Source organism: Lissotriton helveticus, chromosome 9 (assembly GCF_964261635.1).
Source record: "Lissotriton helveticus chromosome 9, aLisHel1.1, whole genome shotgun sequence".
Taxonomy (NCBI): Eukaryota; Metazoa; Chordata; class Amphibia; order Caudata; family Salamandridae; genus Lissotriton; species Lissotriton helveticus.
In genome coordinates, this window is record NC_136070.1 from 1,189,965,914 (window position 1) to 1,189,979,365 (window position 13,452).

Sequence of the window (13,452 nt, forward strand, 5' to 3'; positions counted from 1 at the left end):
CTACCCTCCACTCCTGACCTGTTCCAACCCCTCTTTCTTCGCCAGATTGTCCAGAGGAGCATGAGAGCTGGACCTGTCTAATCAGCTCCTTGTCCATCCCTTGATTTTCTGTTATTTTAGACGCAGCATTATGGCACGACTATGTTGCACTCGAATATGGATCATGCCAGGGAAGATCAGGCTGGGTTTCAAGCAGTTAGCCTGTGTTTGGGTGGGCTTTTGCCTAGGCATATATTTATGTTGGGTTTGGCTGTACACTGCACTGTAGTGCTGTTCACTGCCCAGATCTGGTCTCTGTACAGAGTTGTCAGGTTGGCTGAACTGGGCTGCAGAGCACACCTGCGAGGGACGGATTTTGTTTTGGGTTGGTGGCAGACCGGGCTGGAAATTATATCAACCTCTCTGCATTCTGCCTGTGGATCTGGTGTAAGATGTCTCAGCATCACAGTCAAATTAAGCTAACTTAATTGCTGCTTTTTAAGATCCCCTTCAAAAATAAAATCTAAAAACAAAATGAAATGTCAGTGAGTTGCTGAGTGCCTGACCACGGATTCACAGGTCGCACATTTCAATCCTAGAGCTTCAACTCAATTTGAACTTTTCAAGGTTTGTGAAAAGATGACCTCTGTGCGAGCAGTTTTATCAACAGAAAAATGAAAGGCCATCATTTGCAATGTTCTGTAAAAACAAAAATAAGAAGTATTTACAAAGGAAGTCGATAAACCTATATCTCTTCTTGGATGGAAGTGCTCTGGGCTCCGTGAGGGCAGAAACCTAATTTGTCAAGTATGAGAAGTTCACAAGGGATCATTTCCTTTCCCTGGGGACCCGCAGCATCTTTGGCTTTTTTTCCCCTTTTTTCTGTGGCCTTTTAACATGATGCACATTTTCGGGTTCCCTGTCAGTTAGGAAGAACTATACTGTGCCCATTCTTCATTGTTTACCCATATATTTGCCCTTCATTATCAATGATCACAGCTTGCTAGCTGTATACTGTATACTGATTGACTAAGGGAATAAATGCACAAAAAAAGTTTTAAACATGCACTAGTTTAATAAACGACAAGCCGAATCAAACAGCCAATCTCTGTCAATGTGCTGTGTCTGCGTACGTTTCTGTTTGTAAATTATGCACCTGTTTTCTCTTATTTCTATTTTCAACGTATGCTAATGGAATATACTTGTATTTAGTAATACAATGGCTGACAAATTATTATTTTGCATAGAATTTGCAGATAATAAAAGCAACTAATATTGTGATTGCATTAAAATGTACTCATGATAGATTAGTATTTAAATATCAGTCAGGGCTTAAAATAATAACTTTAAATACATTGGCTTAAGAAAACTGTAATCACCGCGGGTCGGATAGTTATTGTCAACAGTCCATTTTCAGTATAATTTCGTAGGATTCCTTATCAATTCTTTTTGTCTGTGAATTTTTATACCAATCGGGTTTTTTTGCAGCACGTAATACACAATTATACCCGGTATTATAAATGTATCCATTCTCAAATATGTAACACTGACTGGACTTTACATCTTTCTTGTGATTATAGTAACTGTGGTATATTGTGCCTAGTTACAATCTTCAAACTGATTCGCTGTTTTATTGCTAGTGTATCATTCAAAAACATATTTCCAGAAAGTTGTATGCCACTCTTCTCTTAAACATCACCTACTTTGTCAAGCTTGCAGAGTTCAGGAACTAGGAGTAGATTGGGTGTCACTGATCCCTCATAACAGTCAGTTACCAGCCTTCCACCTTCACTCATTCAATTGTCATTCTTACAGTGTGGGCCAGAACACAGATCTGTGCTAGGGCTTCCGCATCTAAATACCCTTATATTGGCACTAGTTTGGCCTTGATATATAGTTAACACACTTGTGTACAACAGCATGAATTGAGTTTAAGGCCCCATTAAGATTCGGAAAGTTTATCGACTTCCTTTCTAAATACTTCTTATTTTTGTTATTACACTGTTGTCTGCCACTACTATCATTCTCCAGCCTTCCTGCCCCTGTAATCAAAAGAAAATACCATTCGAGGCCATCACAAGGGAAGTGCAGACTGGTAACAATATTAAGAGGCCTGAGCAAATTATATAAATCTCGGATTCTAAAGTAAAATCTAAAACCAAAATTAAATGTCAGTGAGTTGCTGAGTGCCTGACCACGGATTCACAGGTCACACATTTCAATCCTGGAGCTTCAACTCAATTTGAATTTTTTCAAGGTTTGTGAAAAGATTACCTCTGTGAGAGCAGTTCTATCAACAGAAAAATGAAAGACCATCATGAAGTGTTTTGCAATGTTCTGTAAAAACAAAAATAAGAAGTATTTACAAAGGAATGCGATAAACCTATATCTCTTCTTGGATGGAAGTGCTCTGGGCTCCGTGAGGGCAGCAATCTAATGTGTCAAAAATGAGAAGTTCATAAGGGATTATTTCCTTTCCCTGGGGACCCACAGCATCTTTGTTTTTTTTTCTTTTTTTCTGTGGCCGACAGATACCCTCTCGACATTTAGCTTGACATGCTTTTAACATGATGCATATTTTTGGGTCACCCGTCAGTTAGGAGGAACTACATTGTGCCCTTTCTTCATCGTTTACCCATATATTTGCCATTCATTTGCAATGATCACTGCTTGCTAGCAGCCTGCATACTGATTGACTAAGGGAAAAAATGCACTTATCTATCCTGGTGATGGCTCAGTGTATCTAATGCAATAAGGACCGAAACATTGTTTTTAGGTGTCTACTATTATTGTGTAACATAAAAAAAGTTTTAAACAGACACTAGTCTAATAAACGACACGCCGAATCAAACAACCAATCTCTGTCAATGTGCTGTGTCTACGTACATTTGTGTCTGTAAATGTATGCACCTGTTTTCTCTTGTCTCTATTTTCAACGTATGCTAATGAAATATATTGTATATTTTTGTATTTAGTAATACAATGGCTGACAAATTAGTATTTTGCATAGAATTTGCAGGGAATTAAAAGCAACTAATATTGTGATTGCATTAAAATGTACTCATGGTAGATCAGTATTTAATTATCAGTCTGGGCTTCAGATAACAGCTGTAAATACATTGGCTTAAAATAACTGCAATCCCCGCGGGTCGGGTAATTATTGTCCACAGTCCATTTTCAGTATCATTTCGTAGTATTCCTTATCCATTATTTTTGTGGGGGAATTTTTATACCATTCCTTTTGTTGCAGCACGTAATACACAATTCTAGTTGGTATAAATGTATCCATTCTCAAATATGTAACACTGACTGGACATTACATCTTTCTTGTGAGTATAGCAACTGTGCTATATTGTGCCTAGTTACAACCTTCAAACTGCCTCGCCATTTTATGCTAGTGTCTCCTTCAAAAACTTATTTACAGAACGTTGTATGACACTCTTCTCTTAAACATCACCTGCTTTGTCAAACTGGCAGAGTTTAGGAACTAGGAGTAGATTGGGTGTCACTGATCCCTCATAACAGTCAGTTACCAGCCTTCCACCTTCACTCATCCAATTGTCATTCTTACAGTGTGGGCCAGAACACAGATCTGTGCTAGGGCTTCAGCATCTAAATACCCTTATAATGGCACTAGTTTGGCCTTGATATATAGTTAACACACTTGTGTACAACACCATGAATTGAGTTTAAGGCCCCGTTAAGATTCGGAAAGTTTATCGACTTCCTTTGTAAATACTTCTTATTTTTGTTATTAGGGAACATTGCATGAAACTTCACGATGGTCTTTCAATTTTCTGTTGATAAAACTGCTCCCACAGAGGTAATCTTTTAACACACCTTGAAAAGTTCAAATTGTGTTGAAGCTCCAGGATTTAAATGTGTGACCTGTGCATCCGTGGTCAGGCGCTCAGCAACTCACTGACATTTCATTTTGTTTTTAGATTTTACTTTTGAAGGAGATCTTAAAAAGCAGTAATCAAGTTAGCTTAGTTTTGCTGTGATGCTGAGACATCTTACACCAGGTCGACATGAACAATGAAGCCGAGTTTTATATAATTTGCTCAGGCCTCTTAATATTGATACCAGTCTGCACTTACCTTGTGATGGCCTCTAATGGTATTTGCTTTTGATTACAGGGGCAGGAAGGCTGGAGAATGATAGTGGTGGCAGACAATAGTGTTCCCATGGAATCGCGCCTTCTGTACCGATCGTGCACAGAGGGTCAGCCTCGAAGTGCAGGGGCGACAGGAGTAGTTTCTCCTACTCATCAGGGCTGCAGACATCCTCAGAAAATCACCACAGCCCACAGCACATGTGGGAAGTCATGGGTATCCTTAACCCTGAGAGAAAGGGGGCAAGAGGCTACTGCCAGCTTGTAGCTGACCTGTACACCTGCCACAGGACCACCATCATTCTACCCATCCCTACATATCATAATTGGGTTGCAAAATCTGCAGCCCAACCCTAATATGGCAGTGATTTTGTGGCTACTGGGGGTGCTGGAGACATCCGCAGCACCATTTGTTGTCACTGTCCCCATTTCTGCCGCTGCCTTGTAATTGGCTATTGGGTAGGGGTAACTTGTCAGAGGTCAGCTTCTGCCCCAATCCAGTCCAGTAAATTCTAAGTGAAGGTCTAATGTCTCCAAAAGGGCAGGTTAAGGGACCTATTTCCACTCACAGGGAACGATGCAGCTATAAAAGCAGTCTGTTATATAGTGTTTAATATACCAATTCCTTTCTTGCGCAAGGGCCAATTATCAGATGTATCTGAGAAAATGTTAAAGAGCTTCAGGAGAACATACGAAAAGGTGAAGACAAGCTGCAGAGGAAGAAAGGAAGAGATGAATAGAGTGACAAATGAGGACATGATGATGTTTGAGAGAAGCAATGGAGGAAGTGCAATGGGGAAGGGAAACCGAAGGAAGTGTTGGGATAGAGCAACAGGGAGCTTGTGAGAGGGAAAATGAACTACATGTGAAGAGGTGAGAGAAGAATGGGAAAGGGCAAGGGAGTGGAGAGGGGAGAAAGCAAGTTTTAGAAGATGAATTAAGGAGGGAAAGGAAGAACTAGCTGAGTAGAGGGAATAGTAAGGAGAAGTGCAGTTGGAGAGGTAAGAGAAGTTAAGAGCGTCATGGGCCAAGATGAATACTAGAAGGGAGTCTGCAGAAGGAGCAGGAAAGGATGAGAAGAACTGCTGGAGTATACAAAATGTGTCAAAGGGGCAACAGGGGAGGAAAATGAGAAGTAAGGGGGAGAAGGGAGGCAGCAACAAGAGAATGGAAGCAAAAGTGACTACTGCAGTAAGAGGAGTAAATAGGAGCAATAGGGACACATAAAGTTTCCGGTAGAAGGTGACAGACAGTGTAACATCAGGAATGGTTAGGAGAGAGCTGCTGGAACATAGTTGGGAGGAAGTGAGGTCACTTAGTGCCAGGAAGAAAGAGGAAGTCCTTGAAGGTGTAGAATGAGAAGTGAGGAGGAGAAGTCTAGTCTGTGAGTAAGGAGGTAAAGGGAAGAACCGTGGCAAAAACCGAAGCATGAAAAAGGTCTGGCTATGCCTTCATGAAGCACTGTTTATCTAACTGTCCATTATACCCTGGTTCTGCAGCGCATAGGGTTACACTGTCAGTTATCACTGGGTATAGGACATTTGTAGCATGATATTTAAAACTCAATAGCCAGGTAGTATACCCACATTGGATCAGTGGAGATACAAGATAAGTCACCTCAACAAGAAATGTATGACTGGATATATCATAGGCATTCACTACAGTGAGAAAAGTTGTATCACTAAAGATATAGTGGACATCACTCCAGTGAGAAATGTTATATCACTCGAGATACAGTAGGCGTCACGACAGTGAGTACAGTTGTATCACTGGTATCATAAAAATCACCAAAATTGTATCACTGGAGATATAGTAGACTTCACTACAGTGAGAAATTTTGTATCACTGGAGATATATTAAGCATCACCACAGTGAGAAATGTAGTATCACTGCATATATATTTAGCATCACCACAGAGAGAAATGTTGTATCACTGGAGATATATTAAGCATCACTACAGTGAGAAATGTTGTATCACTGGAGATTTATTAAGCATCACTACAGTGAGAAATGTTGTATCACTGGAGATATATTAAGCATCACTACAGAGAGAAATGTTGTATCACTGGAGATATACTAAGCATCACAACAGTGAGAAAAGTTGTATCTGTGGCAATATTGGTAGCATAGATACAGTTGCATCTTTGGAGAAAAGTTGGATGACTGGAAACATAGTGGAGGTTACCACAGTGAGGAAGGCTGTATCACTGGAGGCGTAGAAGGCATACCCACAGTGACGTTACTGGTGTTATCACAGGCAGCCCCAGAGTTGTATCACTGGATGTATAGTAGACATAACCACAGCTGTATCACTGGGGATATAATAGACATCATCACAGTGAGAAACGTTGTTTCACTGGAGGTATAGTGCACATCACCACAGTGAGAAAAGTTGCATCACTGGTAATATTGTAGACAACCCCACAGTTGTATCACTAGACATATGCTGGACATCATACGGTGACAAATGCTGTATCACTGAAAATACAATATGCATCACAACAGTGAGTGTAGTTGTATCACTGATGATATCATAAACATCACCACAGCTGTATCACTTGAGATATAGTAGACATCACCACAGTGAGAAATACTGTATCACAGGAGACATTGTAGGCATGCCCTCAATGATAAATCTGCAACTGACAGACAGTGTTGGGCCATGACTCCCTATGGTGATATCTGGTGTTTTGTCAGTAAATGACAATGCTCACTGTGACTGCCTTGTCAATGATGGACAGCTCTCACTTCAATATTACCTATTGTTTTTTCCATTGATGTGACAGTCACTGTAGGGAAGTTGTATAGATCTTCAGTAATACATTTTCATTGAGATCGTGTCTACTATACCGCCAATTATATATTTCTCCCAAAGGTGACGCCACCTGTATCTCAGTGATACCACATTTGTCACCGTGATATCTGCAGTGATGCAACTCTGGTGTTGTCTACCACATCAGCCACAACAGACACATCTGGGTCTACAACAAACAAATCACTATTGAACTAGCTGTGGTGGAATATCCCTTTTAAAATATGTTATGTTATGTTATATGGTTTATAGAGCGCACAGCTGCCCCAGCGAAGAGGCGTCCCGGCGCTAATCCCAAGTGAAAAACAGAACTGAGGGCAAAAAAGACCGGTTGGGGAGATTATTTCCCAGGAAATAAAAGTGTTTTGACAACTTTCCTGAATTGCAACATGTCTTCTAACACCCGTATCTGGGCAGGAAGGGAATTCCCTAACTTAGCTGCTAGAAAACGGAAGGAGCGGCCACCTGCTCTACTACGTTTGAATCGGGGAACTACTACCAGATTCTGCCCTGCCGAACGCAGAGAACACGCAGGCACATACAGGTTCAGAAGTGATCCTAACATTTTAGGGGTAGACAGTCTAAGGATTTTAAAAGAGATACACAGGGTCTTGAACTGTATCCTTTGAGCTACAGGAAGCAGTGCAGTTTCCGGATGGAGGCAGAAGTGGGACTAAAGCGTGGCAGGCCTATTAAGGCCCTCGCGGCCGCATTTTGAATACGTTGAAGGCGGGCAATTTCCACCTTGTTAGCGCCTAGAAGTAAGGAGCTGGCATAATCCAGTCTGGACAGTACCGTAGCCTGAACAATTAACTGCCTGGTAACTGGATCGAAAAATTTCAAGACTGGTTTAAGGCTGCGTAAGATTCCAAAGCAAGTAGCGGCGACCTTTTTTGTATGGACATCAAACTTAAGCTGTGAGTCCAACCAGACTCCCAGATTCTTCACTTCAGTCTTAGATGTAGGGGCTGCCCCCAAAGTAGGTGCCCACCAATGGTCACCCCATAGATCTACGTTTCTTCCCACCAGTAGTACCTCCGTCTTCGCAGCATTCAATTGGAGACAGTTATCTGTCATCCAGGCTGCTACGGCGGTCAGACCCGCTTTGAATCTAATATGGTCGATGGTAGAGCCTTCCGTGAGGGCAACCACTAGCTGCGTATCATCAGCATAAGAGACGATGTTAAGATCCCATGCTTTAGCGACCGCAGCCAGTGGTTGGACGTAAAGATTGAACAAGGTGGGGCTCAAAGCCGATCCCTGCGGAACACCCTGCTCAATGGAACGCGCCCCAGAAAGGAAAGGAGGAGTGGAGACACGAAACGTTCTATCGGTCAGGAAGGATCGAAACCAAGCGAGAGCCATATCAGTGATCCCTGCCTCCTCAAGTCGATGTAGAAGGATCTGGTGGGAGACAGTGTCAAAAGCGGCACTGAGATCCAAGAGGATCAGTGCCGCCGTTTGACCATGGTCCAATGTGGAGCGGAGATGCTCCGTCATAGCCAGAAGCGCCCTCTCCGTGCTGTGGCCGGCCTGGAACCCATGCTGGGTTTCGTCCAGAGTGTCGTTGGTTTTGAGAACACTGGTAAGAACTAGATTCACATGGGACTCTGCGATTTTAGCCGCCCAGGGCAGCAGGGATATAGGCCTAAAGTTTTCTGGCTTTGACGGGTCTAGAGTGGGTTTTTTAAGTATGGGTGACACCCATGCCTGCTTCCAACTGGCTGGGACAGTAGCAGTAGAGAATGAGACATTGACAAGACTATATAGCTGGGTTCAGGCAGAGTAGAGAAGACTCTCTAAATTGGGCCGGCCTCAGAGGTTCTGCCGGCGAGCCAGATTTAATCTGCCTTGTAAGCTTGTCAAACTCTTCCCTAGAAATTTCAGGGATGACCGATATCTTAGCCATAGAGATAGGCCGAGAGACCGGAGAATAGCTAGGTTGTGGTCCTGGGTTAAAGGCTTGGTAGATACCCCGGATTTTATCAACGAAAAAGGAAGCCAGCTCTTCACATTGGACAGCTGAAGGGGGGACAATGCTGTCAGTTTTTTTTAGCTAAGTTCCTTAAGGATCTTAAAGATAACTTTAGTCGGGTTAGCACTAGCCTCTATTTCGGAGGCATAAAATTCCGCTCGCACCCTACAGATGGCTTTATGGTAAGTCTTAAGCTCCTTTACATATCTGATCTTACTCTCTGAGGAGTAGTCCTTCCTCCATACACTTCCGTGTTTTTTACACTTTTTCTTCAGACTAGCCAGGGTTTCGTTATACCAGGGATTAGGATCTCGCATGCGTCCTTTGACCCACCTAGCAGGTATAAGGGTGTCAAGTGCCCTGGTGAGCCAGGTACAAAATGCTTCATATCCTGTCTCCACATCCATAAAAGGGCCCAGTGGATCAGCGTCCAGCAATGCATGAAACTCCTCTAACCGGAGTTTGCGCCAAGGTCTTTTACGCGTGGCTCTTTAGGTTTTACAAGCTGTAGAGGTAGGGATACAAACAGATAGCTCCACTAGAAAATGATCTGACCAAGCAATTGGCGAAGGGGTGGTGGTTCTGGAGTCTTCTATATTAGTAAAAATGGGGTCCAGGACATGGTCTCCTGTATGTGTGGGGCTTTTAACTAATTGAAGGAGCTGGAAGGCGGCTAGGTCAGAGGTCAGGGTGCGGACATTCAGATCCTGCTCTAAGTCAAAACGGAGAATAAGATCCCCTAAGATACTAAAATTTGCTGACCCTACAGCGTATGCCTCCACCAGCTCCAAAAGGGAGATGTTGAAGCCATGCATGGGTCCAGGGGGCCTGTATATTAATAGCCCTGCAAAGGTGAAGTGGGTATTGATGGTAATACTAAAATAAGCACATTCCCCCCCTTTCATCTCCCTTTCATCAAACAGACAGGTAAAACTTGATCTTACCACCACGGCAATGCCTCCGCCTCTAGTGGCTCTGTTTACCAACTTAATAGAGTAGCCCGGGGGTAGCGCAAGATTAGCAACAGTTATGAGATCATCTCTCATCCATGTTTCTGTCATAAAAAGATATCCGGGGTTTTATCCGCTAAAAGGTCGAACACCTCCGCATGATGCTTCGGGAGTGACCTAACATTCAACTGAAGCACTTTTAACCATTGTTGCGGAGGAGAGTTCAGAAGAGCTTCTGACATGACGGGGGTCGGGAGAGTGAGTTGGGTACAAGGGCAGGTTACTGTGCCACTTAAAGGGTCAAGCGGCACCAGACATCTCTGTGAGTTAGGTGGGCGCAGACTAAACAACTCCTCTCTAGAATAAGCAATGTTCCATAAATATGATTTATCTCACCCACCATAGGTGTCATGCTTCATCATCAGGGAACCTCCTCGCAAGGTGGTGCCTAGTCATGGTGCGGTCTTCAACCCCCACTCAAAGAGGGAGGAGCTCAGGGATGTTTTTAGAGAGTTTTGGTAAATACCTTTTAAATGAGCTAGGGGTGATGAGGGCAACAGAGCAAACACAAAATAAGCTTGTGGTGATTAAAACTAGGTACAAGGTACGCAAGTATATTTATTGGTGAGGCCCTGGGCCAGGATTGAAAAAAATGGGCATTGCAGGAAAAATTAAACATGCTTTCTTGTGTCAAAAATGTAGGTCAACATGTTTCAGCATATAACCCTCAACAGATGTGTTGCAGTCTTCTTCAGGACCTACAATCCAGTGTGTCTGCTTACTTTTGTGCTCAAAGTAAATCAACTGAACATAAATAAAACCATCCTGTGGTTTGTGAAAGTCCACCCAATGGAGGATCCACTTGCGAAACCAATCTTTAAGAAAACAGGGTCACATCAGACTGCTAGGTCAACATACAGATGCTTGTATGGACAACGCCAAAATAATTGGGAGACCTTGCAGGGTATCACATCCCTGCCAACAGACCCTAACACATATCAATAGTCAGCCTCATTGAAACATTTACGGGCAGAACTGGTATGTGCTCAATATAACCATTAAGAAATAGAATACATTTCTGAATTCGTTTTTCTGAAAAAGAGTGAGGATTACCCAATAACGCCCAGCGTGTCCCTTAACGCAAAGAGTCTTCTTATTCTATTTTATCTCTTGAGTGTCCTGAAAAAAACACTCATAATACTATATGTTAAAAGTATTCTGGTTGAATAAGACTCGGTTCGTCTGAACCAAAGTTTTGTACTGAAATACTGGCTATGCTTCTATTACTATTGCAAAATGTTTTTTAAATAATATTGGTTTCCTTTCATTTAGTCCACACAGAAAGATCTGTGACATTCATAATTTGCTCTCAAATGAGGTCCATGTGAACGTTTGTTCCAAGGATCACTAGCTAACTGGAAGCATGCAATCGTTACGCCCCTTCTTCAAAAACTCTCCTTAAATCCTGACGTACATGAAAATTGTCATACCTATTTCACTCCTTCCTTTTTTTGTTAAAATAGCCGAAAAAGACATCGATGCTCAACTGATGCATTTCATAGAATCAAATGAGCTGCTTCATGAGTCTCAATCTGGATTTTGGGCTCGATATAGTACTGAGTCTGAATTACTTCTGGGTTCAGAATCTCTCAGAACTATTGCAGACAAAGAGCACACAACTGCACTGATCACGCTGGCCTTCTCTCATGGCCTGCTGCTGCAACAGCTTCACAATTGTGGGGTGCACTCTCTGGCTCCTAATTAGCTTGCCTCTTTTCTAAGTGAACACACCTTCCAGGTAGATCAGACTCCTTACACTTCAGAAGGTCTTCGTTTGACCCAGGGAATGCCTCAGGGATCCAGGTCAAGTCCCACGCTATTTAACATCTACATGCACCGCCTGGCAGATGCCATTGGCAAATATAAGGTTACAATGGTGTCCTACACTGATTATTTCTGCAGCTCAGGATGGAGAGTCAGCAACGTGGTTCAAATGTTGCATGGCAGAACTGACTCAGTGGGTGACCTCTAGTTATTTAAAACTAAATGCCAACAAAACAGAGGTTCTTATAGTTTGAAAACAACCTTCAGTATGGTCCTCAGCTTGGTGGCCAAACTTGCTAGGCTCTCTTACCATTAACCAGCCTAAAGTAAAAAATCTAGGAATATGGTTTAATGCACACCTTTCTTTTGACAATCAAATTACTTATTTGGTCCGAAAAGGCTTTGCCATGCTTAAAATGATCTCCAAATTCTCTGGCTTGCTTCACTTGACTGCCAGGAAGGCGGTTTTGTAGGCTCTCATAATTTCAAGATGGATTATTATAACAGCCTGTTTATCAGAGTCACTAAACATAGAATAAAGAAGCTGCAAAGAGTACAAAATGAAGCTTCTCGTCTTTCTTTAAGCTTCCAAGATTAGCACATGTGTTCACGGCTCTATCAGAACTTCCCAAGCTCCCTTTGGAAAAGCAGATCATTTTTAAGATCATGTGCCTGTGTCATAAAATCTTCAACAACAGAGGACCTCGCTATCTGCTCCTCCCGGTGAAACCCTATTCCTATTCCCCGGGCACCACTCTTGCAGTGATTCTGAGGGTTAGGAAAGTCCAGCTAGGTGGTTGTTCTTTCAGTGCTCATGCCTCCAAGCTTTGGAACACTCTTTCTTTACATTGGAGATCAGAACCAGTGGAGGCGATCTTCAGGAAAGGTTTAAAAACTTGGGTGTTTAGACAAAATGAATTTCCTAAGTCTTTCAATATCTTTGTTTTCTCTTTTTATGTTATCTGACGTTGCTCCTTGTCTCCCTTGTTCCTTTCATGCAGCAATCCTAGTACCGGGACACTACACCTGGAGTAATCTGAGCAATTTAGAAGACTCTATAACATAACATAACACCTTAGAACCCAAGACACTCATCAATCAATCAATCAATCAATCAAGCAAATTTGTATAGCACGCTACTCACCCGTTAGGGTCTCAAGGCGCTGGGAGGAGGGGGGTCGCTACTGCTCGAACTGCCAGGTCTTGAGTTGTTTCCTGAAGGAGAGATGGTCCTGGGTCAGCCGTAGGTGGGTGGGGAGGGAGTTCCATGTCTTGGTCGCCAGGTAGGAGAAGGATCTTCCTCCGGCGGTGGCTTGGCGGATTCGTGGGACGATGGCGAGGGCGAGGCTGGCGGATCAGAGCTGGCGGGTGGGTGTGTAGATTGTGAGGCGGCTGTTGAGGTATTTGGGGCCCAGGTGGTGGAGAGCCTTGTGTGCGTGGGTGAGGAGTCTGAACGTGATCCTCTTGCTGACGGGGAGCCAGTGCAGGTCTCTCAGATGGGCAGAGATGTGGCTGTGACGGGGATGTCCAGGACGGGTCGTGCCGAGGCGTTCTGTATGCGCTGGAGTCTTTTCTGGAGTTTGGCTGTGGTTCCAGCGTAGAGGGTGTTCCCGTAGTCCAGTCGGCTGATGATGAGGGCCTGGGTGACCGTCTTCCTGGTTTCGGTGGGGATCCATCGGAAGATCTTTCGGAGCATGCGCAGGGCGTTGAAACAGGTTGACGAGACGGCGTTGACTTGCTTGGTCATCGTGAGGGAGGAATCCAGGATGAAGCCTAGGTTGCGTGCATGGTCTGTTGG